Below are 15,141 nucleotides of genomic sequence, written 5' to 3'. Positions count from 1 at the left end.
GAAGGCAGCTATCTCTTAAAATTACTAGACACTTAGTAGGAGCTTAATCAACAGAAAAATAAATTGGTTAGATAATGTGTTTTATGTGAAGAAAAAATGTGATCTAAGACTAGAGGAGATCTTTGCATTATGTCTCGTCACAGTGAGTATGATAATTTTATTTGGTTTGAGTAATCACAGAAAAATATATCAATCAGAGGTGACTCAATCAAAATAGCCAAACTAGGTTTGATCACATACAAAAAGGTATGAAACAAGGCCTTGCATCTTTGTGTTTATCATTATTTTACATGTTGGCATTGTTGGTTATTTTATTGCAACCACTTTGGAAACTTCTTAGAGTTGATTACAAACACTGTGTCAAAAGAGTTCAGCCAAAGACAATTTCAGAGAATTTCCTTCTCTCACCTTCAAAGATATACTTGCATAAAGCTAAAATAGACAGATGTAAGCCAAAGTGTGCTGAGTTACAGAAAATCCACACATGTGGATAAAAGTATCAGAAAGAACATTTAATTTTTCCACTCATATAGACTCTCACTGTGGAATGATAGATATAGTTCATAATTATAAACATGCAAAAGAGACAACAAGCTGAAATAGAGAAATATTTGCATCAACTTCCACATTTTTTAGACTTGTATAAAGAATATGTTTAATTATCAATAATCTTCAGATGCAATTAGTGAAGTTGTTTGATTTGCTCAAAGTTGCTTGCTCTTATTTGAGTGATAGTGCAATTCTGTTTTGGCTTTGGGAGTACTCTAGGTATCCTGAAAATGGCCAATGCATACTTGAATAATATTAATTAATCCTTTCCAAATAAAATGTTTAGAAAATGATATTTTTTCTTTATACCAGACATTCTAAAATGATAATCTTAAAAGTGAACTGAGGTCAATAGCAGGGGACAGTGTCTATCCTGATATCATGAGTTTGAATATTCACATTTGATTTGCAGTAATCTTTCCTACCCAATACCTGAGGGGTCCAGGTTTTAATTTAAGAAGAAATCCTTTCTGAGATCTTTGCTGGGCCAATAGGTGTTTTAAACATCATTGTTGTGATTGCCATTGTGCCATCTTATCATATGAGCTTTCAAAGTAAGATTTATGTATACATCTACTACATGTCTTTAAGAACTAAAAAGATATAAAATATGACTAGCAAATTTGCTAGTGTTTCTGACATGCAAAGCAAATCCTATAAATAGATGAAGTTCAAGGCAGAAAAGTAAAAGAAATAATTGGGTTTGGTTTTGTTTGTATATACCCTTTTCATACAAAAGAGTTCCAAAATTTAATGTGTTATAATTTAGAATGTGTATGTTTTGTGAAAAAGATAATAATTAAATTTTAGTTATCAGAAGTTGACTTTTACATTATGGTAAATTAGAATTTAATAATATCTTTTTGTAAGCTATCATAAGAACATCACCCTACATATTTAACTTGACTTAAGCTAGGAGAAATAATATGAGACAAAGGTATATTGTTGGAAAATACTCCAAAATGTCCAATGATGGCTTCAAAATATGAGAATATTTTCGTAACTAATTTTTAATACTATAAACTGATGGACAAAAGAGATCTGTTTAATAATTTAAAAGCTGGTTTGGTTACCTCATTACAATTTCTTTCCTCTAAAAAATTGAGACAAAATACCATGGATCTATTTATCCAGGCTCACATTTTTCTCTCTTATTTTCTTCTCCTGTAATTTATTTACTCTTTTTTTTCTCTTTGTTTCCATCAACATAGAGCATTCAGAAGTAAAATTATCTTGGGAAGGGGGATGATGGCAAATGGATGAAAACCTAGCTTCTTGTCTTGTGGTGGTTACTATAGCAATAATCATGATGGGAGATTTTCAGCCGCAAGTGGTTTCTATAACAACATGATACGGTGCTTTAGAAATACACCTAAGGTAAATAGATTCTTTCTGGGTCTCTTAACCCTTTTCTACCACAGGATTAGCATCCTTTGGGAGAATAAATATTAGTTGGCTAATTTGATGGAAGCCTTTAAAATATTGCTTTTACTTTATAAAGATTAAGATGTTAATTATTTTATAAAGCCCTGGCTAGAGCTGCTAGGATCTTAGGTTTCTTCACTTCTGGAAATAATTGATAGCATCCTTAGTTTAATTCTGCAATGAAACCGAAATAGTCTCAAAGCCATATCATTCACAGAATTCACCAAAAATGTGGGAAACCATGAATTTTCCTCATTAGAGAATTTATTATCTCTCCCATTAGATCAAAAACTAGGCTTTTTTTAGTGAAATCATTACACACTGACTACACCTGTGGAGGTCCCTGGTGGGTGTGGATCTTTCTGCTTCCATTAATGGGGCCTGAAGACTTATCCTTTGTTATGATATTCCGTGTGCTCTAAGTTAGGGATAGTCTCTATTTGAGTATGACAAAAGGAAGTTCTGTAAAAATTTTCTGAAGGAAAGTGTTAGTATAGTAAAATCCAACATCCAAGAAAACAAAGGTGACCATTTTCATTCAAAATCATCATTCAAGAGTCTTATAAGGGAAAGATCAAGGGAATGAAGGACATGTACATAACACAAAAACAGTTTGTGGTAGGCTGTATATAATTTTTCAAGAGAAGGAAAGGTGGAAGGCTTAACTTTAGTGGTAGAGTCAGTAAAATATAGGGAAATGGGTATTAAGCTTGCCTGATTCAGTTCGATAATGAATTATCAACTACTAGTAACTCTTAGGTTGGATACCAGAGGTATATACAGTGATGAATAACATATGGACATGTTTTAAAAGTAAATTATCAAGAAAAAGCATTGTTATTAAACAAAATTTGAATAATATAATCAATTTATTGTTGGAAATTAATGAATCATTTGCTTGAATTCATCATTCTTTCCCCACGAACATTCCCTAAATTGTAACCACAAAGGCATAGCCATATATTTAAAAGAATGATTTCATCTAAGGTGTGATGTCTTATGCATTTTTTACAATACAGCTATTCTTATATTTTGTGCTTTTCTATTCAGTTAAACTGCCAATTCCAAATATGAGATAGTCTCTTTCAACTCTCAGAAGGATGTCTGCAGCCATGCATCACCCTCTGAGTTTTAAGTCAGAGCTGCAGTATTTTCATTTCCCTGGTGTTTCATGCTCAACAATGAAGCCTCAGAATTCATTACATATGCACTTGCCATAGCCTTCTAGGGTAGAGTTTGCCAAATGGGTCCTTGGGAGATCAAGAACTGTTCTCCATGTGTGTTATGAGGTTGTGCAGATGAGCTAGGCACGTCTGTGTGCACTAAGGCCCTGCTCAGAGCAGCATGTGCCAGAACACACTGGGCAGGGAGCCATTCATAAACTCTTCAAATTTTTATCCAGACCAAAGGCACAATGGCATCACAGTTGTTGTGCTCAGAGCCATGGGGCTTTTAGCTGAATCAAAAGAAAATGAAATATATTCACGGTGGCTTCCAAGTTAGCCAGTAACCACAGTAACCTGGGTTTCCCCCAAATTTGGTCCACAGCTTAGAGTGACCTGACAGAAACACATCATTCTCTCTCTGTTCAAGTGTAGTGAGCCATAAAGTGAGCAAAACAAACTTCCAGGGGTAAAACCAATTAATCAGCAAAGCAAACAATCAGCATGTATTTATGGCAGTATTCGGGACATACAGTAGTATTCAAAGTATGTGATAAAAACCAAATACATAGGTCATATGTATAGGTACATTGACAAAACCTAGTACAGTTTCTGAATGAACAGTTAATTTACTAATTGTAAAGCAAATGCATGGATAAGTGTTAAACTGTGTCTTTTTTAATTGGTTGTTCAAAACATTACAAAGCTCTTGACATATCATATTTCATACATTAGATTCAAGTGGGTTATGAACTCCCATTTTTACCCCAAATTCAGATTGCAGAATCACATCGGTTACACATCCACATTTTTACATAATGCCATATTAGTGACTGTTGTATTCTGCTACCTTTCCTATCCTCAACTATCCCCCCTCCCCTCCCCTCCCATCTTCTCTCTCTACCCCATCTACTGTAATTCATTTCTCTCCTTGTTTATTTTCCCATTCCCCTCACAACCTCTTATATGTAATTTGTATAACAATGAGGGTCTCCTTCCATTTCCATGCAATATCTGTTTTCTCTCCCTTTCCCTCCCACCTCCTGTCTCTGTTTAATGTTAATCTTTTCTTCCTGCTCTTCCTCCCTGCTCTGTTCTTAGTTGTTCTCATTATATCAAAGAAGACATTTGGCATTTGTTTTTTAGGGATTGGCTAGTTTCACTTAGCATAATCTGCTCTAGTGCCATCCATTTCCCTGCAAATTCCATGATTTTGTCATTTTTTAGTGCTGCATAATACTCCATGGTGTATAAATGCCACATTTTTTTTTTATCCATTCATCTATTGAAGGGCATCTGGGTTGGTTCCACAGTCTAGCTATTGTGAATTGTGCTGCTATGAACATCGATGTGGCAGTATCCCTGTAGTACGCTCTTTTAAGGTCTTCAGGGAATAGTCCGAGAAGGGCAATAGCTGGGTCAAATGGTGGTTCCATTCCCAGCTTTCCCAGGAATCTCCATACTGCTTTCCAAATTGGCTGCACCAATTTGCAGTCCCACCAGCAATGTACAAGAGTACCCTTTTCCCCACATCCTCGCCAGCACTTGTTGTTGTTTGACTTCATAATGGCTGCCAATCTTACTGGAGTGAGATGGTATCTTAGGGTGGTTTTGATTTGCATTTCTCTGACTGCTAGAGATGGTGAGCATTTTTTCATGTACTTGTTGATTGATTGTATGTCCTCCTCTGAGAAGTGTCTGTTCAGGTCCTTGGTCCATTTGTTGATTGGGTTATTTGTTAACTTATTGTCTAATTTTTTGAGTTCTTTGTAAACTCTGGATATTAGGGCTCTATCTGAAGTGTGAGGAGTAAAAATTTGTTCCCATGATGTAGGCTCCCTATTTACCTCTCTTATTGTTTCTCTTGCTGAGAAAAAACTTTTTAGTTTAAGTAAATCCCATTTGTTGATTCTTGTTATTAACTCTTGTGCTATGGGTGTCCTATTAAGGAATTTGGAGCCCGACCCCACAATATGTAGATCGGAGCCAACTTTTTCTTCTATCAGACACAGAGTCTCTGATTTGATATCAAGCTCCTTGATCCATTTTGAGTTAACTTTTGTGCATGGCGAGAGGAGGGGATTCAGTTTCATTTTGTTGCATATAGTTTTCCAGTTTTCCCAGCACCATTTGTTGAAGATGCTATCCTTCCTCCATTGCATGCTTTTAGCCCCTTTATCAAATATAAGATAGTTGTAACTTTGTGGATTAGTCTCTGTGTCTTCTATTCTGTACCATTGGTCCACCCGCCTGTTTTGGTACCAGTACCATGCTGTTTTTGTTACTATTGCTCTGTAATATTGTTTGAAATCTGGTATCGCTATACTGCCTGATTCACACTTCCTGCTTAGAATTGCTTCTGCTATTCTGGGTCAACAACATTACATTCTGTGGCTGCTAAGGCCATAAGATCAACAAAAATGAAAAATATGGAAAAAGTACACCTCTCATGGGCTCAAAGGAAGTGTACCATTTAAAGACATATCATAATTAAACTTTCAGAAAGTAATTTGAGATGTCTTTATTCATGGCTACTGGGATAAAAGTGTCATAAAATAATATAAATTAAATTCTAAAAAAACTAACATCTTACTCATAACCACACATTATTTTTCCAAGCTTTAAATGGCTGTACAAAAACATGACAAAGATGTCAACAGCTGCACCGTCTAATATAGTAGCTGCTAGTCACATTTGGCTTTGGGGCACTTAAAATGTGGCTAGTCAGAACTGAGTGTGCTGTAAGTGTAAAATATACACAGGATTTCAAAGACTTAATTTTAAAAAGTAAATATCTCATTAATCATTTTTACATTGATTGCATATTGAAATGAAAATATTGTAGACATGTTTGATTAAATTAAATATGGTGAAATAAACTTTGCATGTTTGTTTTCCCCTTTTAGTGTGGTCACCAGAGGACTTAACATTACATGTTGGCCCACTTTATATTTCTGTTAGCACTGGATAAATGCTTGCTAATTAAGTGTAGCCCTTGGACACAGAGCCGCAGCAGTACTCAGGAGCTGAGTAGAAATGCCAGATCTCAGGCCTTATCCCAGACCTTTTAAGTCTTTAACAAGATCTTCAGTGGTTCATATGAACATTACTGAGAGTTGCTGATTGATATAAACTTTTAGGTGTAACTTTTTATGATTCCATCTTCTTTCTTGTTGTTTTTCAAATAAATGTTTTGAAGTCTTCTCAGCAGCCTGATCTGCTAGAGTTAGATGCACAAAATTGGTAAAGTTATTTGACATTCCTGAAAATTTATTCCATATTTATAGAATGGATATCATTCTATAATTAATTTTTTCTATAGGAATTAAATGGAATGATAGGTTAACAATAGGGCTCTAGTTTGGGCTGTTCTCATGTATTTTACCAATTTTGTTTTTTCTTTAACTTTATTGTGTATAGTATGTTTGCTTAGCACACTGATAAGAATCTAGTGGAAAATATTAAAAAGTTCAAATCCTTTTTAGAACATAGGTATCATATAGCTAAATATTTCTGTACTATAGCTTTATTATTGATATTGAATTTTTAGCTGTTGATTGCTGATTTTTTTTAAAAAAAAAAAACCAGGTCTGTATGAATGAGAACAGTTTATTTATTTTTTTTTAATTTAGGACATTTTTATCTTTACCACAAGAATTTCAATCTTGGCTTAGTAGAAGCAAAGGAACTAGTAAAATGAAAGCCCGTCCCATAAGTTAAAAGGGTTATTTAAAAGCCTATCATTATTAAAATATACATGGATTATAATAATGTCAGAGAGTCCAGTTCTGATTAGCTTTAAATGAATTTAATGCCTAAGGAACATAATTAGATCCTATTAAAAGTTTCAATGATTGACATTTAGTAAAAAGTGACATTCATAATTTATATCATTTAGTCATATTGCATGATGAAGAGTTGTACACCTTCTGCTAGACAAGTGTGTATGGTTGCAGCCATAGGCAGGAAGCACTTGATTCATCACGCTTACCCTAAAGACCAAGACTGCAGCCAAAGCAGACCTTGGCTTAGGTGTACAGGATGGGTAAAGGAAGATCCAGAGGCTTTTATTCTCATGGGGAAGCTTTGCAAGAAAAATAACTTTTTGGAAGAGTCACCTCTTGATTTCATTTGTGATGATGTTGATGCTCAGAAATTATATATAAAAGTATTTGGCAGCTGGGCATGGTGGCACACTCCTGTAATCCCAGTAGTTTAGGAGGCTGAGACAGGAGGATCTCAAGTTCAAAGACAGCCTCAGCAAAAATGAGACACTAAACAACTCAGTGAGACCCAGTGTCTAGATAAAATAGGGCTGGGATGTGATCAAGTGACCCTGAGTTCAATCCTAGTACCAAAAAAAAAAAAAAAAAAAAAAAAAAAAACCTGGCAAAATGCTTATCACATGCCGGTGATTTAAAATATATTCATAGAAAAGTTTCTCAGTGAGGTTATTGCCCTCAAAAAAGGAGATAATAGAATAGAGATAGTGAGGTACAGATGACACCAATGAACCTTGGTCACAACCTCTTCTCAAGTGGAGTAAGGAAGTCAGGCTTCAAAGAGTTTGCATGTGAATATGTGGTAAATATGAAGGTGTTGGGCACCTACCTGGATTATGAAGTATGATTCTCAGAAACTGTGCTGATGATAAACTTGTACTTCTTAGGACTACAGCAACTGGAAAAATCTTTTTTCCATCATATAGTCACATTTTTTCTAGAATTTATTCATTTAACTATGCTTTTACAAGGAAGGCATTGACTGTGAACATGGTACTCTGAAAGTCAATAGAAGAGTAACATGATATGGGTGCATTAGACTCAGGCAAGGAAAGGCAAATAACATTGATTAAAAACTACTCCATGCCTGAGTTTTATAAGGAACTTTATATATGCTACCTTTTTTTACTCCTAATTATAACAGCAACACAAATGATAATGGCTGATAATGCCCACTTTGTGCCAAGTACTGTTAGGCTTTTATGTACATTAATTTAAACCTCATAATAACTCTATGGCATAGGTACCATTTTTATAAAAATGGAAACTGAATCAGAGGTTTTGTTTTGATAAACTCATAGAACTAGTAAGTAGCAGAGCCAGGATATAAAACCCAGAATACAAAATCCATACTTTTACAAATTACACATATGGTTATCAATCATCTCCTTTAAAAATAAGGAAACTGAGACTCAGTGATGATGATTTTCTTAAAGTCACCAAAATGAAAAATAAATCTCTGTCTGATCATAAAACCATTCTCTTTCTATTAAATGAAATTGGCCTCAATTTAGTTTTTAAGATTATATCTACATAAATAACTTCATATAAGATAGTGAACATCTAGTTTTTAGATGTAAAGGAATGGTCCTAGGAGCCCATCTCCTTCTTGTTTTTAACTATCCACATGGATTCTATCATACTACACATCAAAGTAAGTGCCTTAACTGATGATTTGTTCTGCTTGATTTTATCAAAGAGGTCAAAGGAAGAATTTCACAGCAAGGCTTAAACGAGAATGTAGGTAGTTTTGCTCATTCATTCATTATTCAACAAATTGCTATTGACTACCTATCGTGTGCAAACCATTTTAGCTATGTCCTGAATAAAGATGTGCCTCTTCTGAATCACCCCTCCCCAGCCCAGCCCTTAAAAGAATTTCATTTTCTGCAGAGAGCCAGGACAATCAGAATTCAACCCACCACTTTTTCTATTTTTCATAAACTGAAATTTTTCGACCTGGATATTTTGATGCAACTCCAATCACATTGTTTATGTCATCTATTTCATTCTAACAGGCTCATAATCAAATATTTATTATATCTTCCATATGAAAAAAATTTATATAAAAGGATATCAGAAAATATTCATTGGGTATCATTAGGAATATCAAATTTTGTATCCATAAGCCATATTTAGTCATCTCCTATTATTGTTTATGTAAAACTAAGCTAAATGTGTATTAAATACAGAATGAAAATAGGAAGAACTGGTGCTCCAACTCCCTGCCATCTCCCAGTAGTTTGAGGAATTAAAAAAAAATACAGGAAAATACATGCCTCAAAGCACTGAACTTAAATAATTTTGTATATACTAGTGGAAGTATATATTGGTAAATATTCAATGAAGCTAAATATGGGGCTCATTAAAATTTTATTTTAACCCAGATATGAGCAATAATAGTAATTATATCCACCCTTACTTCCTGTGAGGATAAATTTGATTCTTAAAGTTACTATCAATAAAGAAGAGACCAAAGACAGAGATGGTTAGAGTTATATGGGAATAATCAAGTTATAAAATCCTGAGAAAAGACTGGGCATAGTGATGAAAAGAGAATATTTAATTAAAAAATAAAAAACATCAAATACTAAAAATTATATACTTATATACGCATATATGTACATATACATGTACATAGTTTACACATGAAGGAACCTCATAAGGGTATGACCCAGGATTATGATAACTCATACTCAAGAAATAATCGTGGGACATTTTTATGCATAAATAGATGCTGAGGATAATATGAAGAAACAGTAGATTCTCAGAACAGCTACACTCATCACAGCTTTCATAAGTTATTTTTCTGAGCCAAACATTTAAACATCATTCTAAATTTGTAATTAGATGATAAGATTTTCTTGAAAACACAAACCGGAGAACAGATGATTCTAATGCTATTCCACTTTTAACTCTATTTGATCCTGACCAAGCCCAGATACCTATGGAAAGGATGCATTTGGCATATTGAATTGGTCTATTGATAGACTTTCTATGTAAACCTCCCTTAGATTTATGGGTTTTGTTTTTCCTAAAATAAAACTCTTTAAATGAAAATTATTATTGAATTGGGTATTTTTATTATTATTGTTATTTTTGTATGAATCTATTATTTTTTTATTAGGAACCCCAAACTATCTCTAAGCATCTTCTGTAACAACAAGTTAGCATTTATGAAAACTTACCATATGTGTCAGCCAAGTATTTAAATATAGTTATTTAATCTTCATTAAAAACTCTAAGAAGTAGGTTCTACTGTTTTCCTTTTACAGATGAGGAAACTTTAAGTCTGAATGGCAGAGATAGGCTCCATTCAGGTCTGTCTCACCCTGCCACTGAATTATCCTTTCTGGAAAAACTGCCTGAATTTGTTAATAGAAAAGTCAACAAAAATACTGATAATAAAAACTGCTGGATAAAATTTTCAGGTTGATGATTTCAAATCAGAGAATTTCCTGTTTTGTAGAGAAATACATTAATACCATTAAGGAGAAATAACTCTTACACTACTGATAACAATCTCTGAGGAATTTAAATGTTTTTCCTTAAAGCATTTATCACTCTAAATAAATATATTTTACCTTATAACTAAAGTAAATTATCAATATGACTTTTTTTTCCATTACTAAATATATATATACATAGATAATTACTAAATATATACACACACATAGATAAGAAATACATTTAATGTTCTTTGGGTCTTCATTTTCCTTAAAACTGTTCAAATTAATTTTTACTTCTCAGCAAACAAAAAGTATTTTATTCTAGAATTAGAAATATGCAATGAGAAACAGAAATAATTATAGTAAATACATAAAATCTTTTTATTTCTTCTGTACAGAAGTTTCCAAATCTCTGTTCTGAAACCCCAGGGCTCTTGGAGGCATCTCCAGGGGAGGCAGGAGGCTAGGCTGACTGTGGCAAGGGCCCCTCCCTGGGTTCAATCTGAGCAGATCTGCCTTGGAATTTATACACTGGGATTACTCATGACATTTTTTAAGTGATTCTGCCACTATTGAAAAAGAAAAGGAAATAGGAAGGAAGGAAGGAACAAAGGAACGAAGGAAGCAATGAAGGAAGGAAGTATGGAAGGAAGGAAGGAAGGAAGGAAGGAAGGAAGGAAGGAAGGAAGGAAGGAAGGAAGGAAGGAAGGAAGGAAATGAACAAAGTTTAAAACTCACTACTATAGAACTTCTTATAATAACCAGTAGATGGCAAACTTTACTGCAAGGAAGCAATTTTGCAGCCCATGTATGTTGGTCTGCAAGTACCAATTACACTTCACAGTCAGTAAAATTTTCTTCTGTCCTCATATGAAAGCTGCACATAAAATCCTCTATGGTCATTTTCCTGGGAACTAAATTTCAATTATAATTTCAAATAATACTATAGGCTTTTTATGTGTTCATTTAAGTCTTGTTCTAAAGATTTTTCACTATTAAAATTTAATATTTTGTTGTTCACTGAGGGGACATACAATCTGCTGGATATAATGAAACATATGACATATTTTTATCAAGCATTGTGAAAAAATTTAGAATAATCATAAACCTTACCTTATGACACTCCCATCATTGTTCTGACCATAGTCTGCTTTGATTTCTTTAGTTGGTTATTTAATTATTTAATTTAATTGGTTGCTTTTAATAATGCAGTCAATTGCAGTTCCTTTATATATTTGAAAGATTGATTTGTTTTTTTACAGGAAATTGTTTGGTTTTTTAGTACGGGCAGTTGAAGTATTAGTTAATATAGTGCCCCCGTGGTGGACTGCATTCTGAAGAGACACTGTTAGCATCTCTATGGACATTGCATACATATATGTAGCAAACAGGGCCAACAATATAATAAATGGTCATGATTGACAGGTAATCTTATCCAGAACCAATCCTAAATATACCTCAAAGTATACACAGAAACAAATAATGGAAGGTGCAGCCAGGTTGTAAATCTACCTACATGGCTTTAAGAAAAGTTTCTATCAAATTTATTCAGTAATATTTAAAAAATTCCAAGTGTTAAAAGGGAAACAGCCACATTCCTCTGAGCTCTGCACTCCTGCTTCTCACTCATGACATGCATTCCCCAGAAATAGCTACTGAAAACTCTCCTAATTATTTCTCCTGGTTTTCATTTATATTTCCAAATAATGTTTGTTTTTAGTTTTAGATAATGATATAATCTATTGGAATCCTACTATGGTAAAAATAAATTTAATTCTCCCCCAGTTCTGACACACATGCACCCACACATGCAAATCTATTGTTCCCAGTATCCATTATATCATTATATTGTCACTATTATTATTATTATCATAAGGTGTAGTCTCAGCAACTACATATTCCTTTCAATTTACCTATTGATTTCACTTAAATATACTGATTTCATTTACTTTTACTTTCTGGTATAACTTTCAGCTTTCCTAGAATTAATTCCAATGAAAGCTACTTTTTTTTTAAGTTGGTGTTTTTAGTTTTCTATTTTATCTCTAACTGGTGCCCTGTACTTATTTTTTTTTTTTCTTGGAGACATCTCTGGTTAATTTCTATGCCAGTAGCATATCTGGCCTCCTGAGATCTCTTTTAGGTTACATCTTTCATTTCTTTTTTTGGTTAGATTCCAAGTCTCCTAGATCCCACAGCATCTTCTTTTTCAGTTTCACTGCTATTTTTGTGAGCATTATCCTCCAGAATCTTCCTGAAGATAGAGCATGACAGACAGCTAAAAATTGGAACCTGTGAATGCTAAAAAATGTTTTTCTTCTCTTCAAATTTGATTGGTAGTTTAGTAGGGCATAGAATTCTGATTTGGAAATGACATCATCTCAAGATTTCTGAGGCATTGTTCTAAGATATTCTAGCTTCCAATGCTTCTGTTGATAAATTAGTAATTTACTGATGCTTTGTAAATGCACTTTGCAAATGTTCCATATAACAGAAGCTTAGAGGATTTTTCTCTTTGTCCCCTGATGTTCTGAAGTTTCACAGTGATATGCTTTGGTGTGAATTAATTATTTTTCCCTCATTTTTCTTGGGCACTCAGTAGAACTTTTAAATCTATAATTTTATTTGTTTTCAGTTCTCATAATATTTTCAATATTTCTGTTACAATTTTAATTTCCTTCTTCTCTCTCTGATTCCTTCTTTCATAACCACCCACATTTTTAACATTCTCTTGTTTGAACTCCTTGTTCCTTATTTTTTTTTCTCTTTTGAAAATGACATGATCTTGTACATAGAAAACCCTGGAGATTCCATACACAAAAAACCAAAGCTGTTAGAACTGATAAACAAATTCAACAAAGTTGCAAGACACAAATTCAACATGCAAAAATTAGTTGCATTTCTACACAACAATGGGAATCTGAATAAGAAATGAATGAAACAATATCATTTACCACTTGATTAAAAAAAAAAAAAGGTACTTAGTGTTGGGAGTCGCCCAGGCTCCAAGACAAACTTCCCCATCCCCCCAGAAGAGCCGCCCAATGGTGAGCCCTGCTGACTCACATGATCCTTACCCACCAATCAGAAAGCACCTGGTGCCAACTGTCAAACCGTTAGACCGTTAAACTGTCATAACTGTCAAACCGCCCCCCCGCCCCCCCCATAAATATGCAGAGCTGTTCCTCAATAAACGGGCATTTTCTCCGACGACGAGCCTTGTTTGTTCTTTCACTTAGGATTAAACTTAACCAAGGTAGTATAAAACTTGTATGCTCATACTACAAAACAAATTAAAGAAGACAAAAATGAAGATATTTCATGGTATTGTTAAAATGTCTATGCTATTCAAAATGATTCACAGATTTTTATATCTCTATAAAAATTCCAATGACATTTTTGCCAGAAAGAGAAAATAAAATCTTAAAATTTACATGGACCTTTCCAAAGACCCCAAGTAGCCAAAACAATTTTGAAGAAAAACAGAACTGGAAACTTCATAATTTTTAATTTTAAATGATATTGAGGAAAGAACATAGCTCTCCCACAGGCAGCCAGGAGACGGGCCTTGGAGAAAGACAGGAGGGGAGGGGGCACCATGGCAACCTGAAAGGAGACACCAGGTCTGGAGACACCCTGTGACTTGCTACCCCCTGACAACTTCAACCACAGCCACTCCATCTCAGTTACAACACCTGTTTCTGTTTCTTACCTCTTTAACCACAGGAGCCCTTCTTTAATTACATTTGCCTTTATCATCTCTAGCAACAGCTAATGGAAATGCTTCCTCTCCCCTTGTGTCAAACCACAAGACTGGACCTGGCCTCTTAATTATGTAAATAAGAAATTAAAATCATGAAATACTGACTGGCTTATTAAGCTTTGAGCTTGAAGAACTTGATAGGCATCCCTCACTCCACTAATCACTTGTGCTGGGTCATCAGATGTGTTTTTTTTAAATTGTTCTTCTTTATAAATACATGACAAAAGAGTGTATTTTGGCATATTATACATATACACATGGGTATAACTTATACTAATTAAGATTGTATTCTTGCGGTTGTACATGATGTGGAGTTATCCTGGTCATGGGTTCAAATACAACAATAGGAAAATTATGTATGATTAATTCTACTGCCCTTCCTATCCCCTCCCCACTCCCTTCCCTTCATTCCCCTTTGTCTAATCCAATGAACTTCTATTCTTCCTCTACCCACCTTCCCTTGTTGTGGGTTAGCATTCACATATTGGAGAAAATATTCTCTTTAGTTTTTTGAGACTGGCTTATTTTCACTCAGCTTTATATTTTCCAGTTCCATCGATTTACCAGCAAATGCCATAATTTCATTCTTCTTTATAGGTGAGTAGTATTCTATTGTGTACACATACCACATTTTCTTTAGCCATTCATCTGCTAAAGGGCACGTAGGCTGGTTTCATAGCTTTGCTATTGTGAATTGAGCTGCTATAAATATTGATGTGGCTGCATCACTATAGTATGCTGATTTTAATTCCTTTGGGTATAAGCGGAGGAGTGGGATAACTGGGTCAAATGGTGGTTCTATTCCAAGTTTTCTAAGCAATCTCCACAATGCTTTCCAGAGTGGTTGTACCAATTTTCAGTCCCACCAGTAATGTATGAGTGCACTTGTCTTCATGAATCTCGATTTTATTGGAGTATAGATTTTTAAAGTAGCTTCTGATATCATCTGTATTTCAGTGGTGTCCTTGGTGATGTTTCCTTTTTATCATGAATTTTAGTAATTTGAGTTT

Source organism: Urocitellus parryii, chromosome 9 (assembly GCF_045843805.1).
Source record: "Urocitellus parryii isolate mUroPar1 chromosome 9, mUroPar1.hap1, whole genome shotgun sequence".
NCBI lineage: Eukaryota > Metazoa > Chordata > Mammalia > Rodentia > Sciuridae > Urocitellus > Urocitellus parryii.
Note: the sequence above shows the minus strand (reverse complement) of the source record.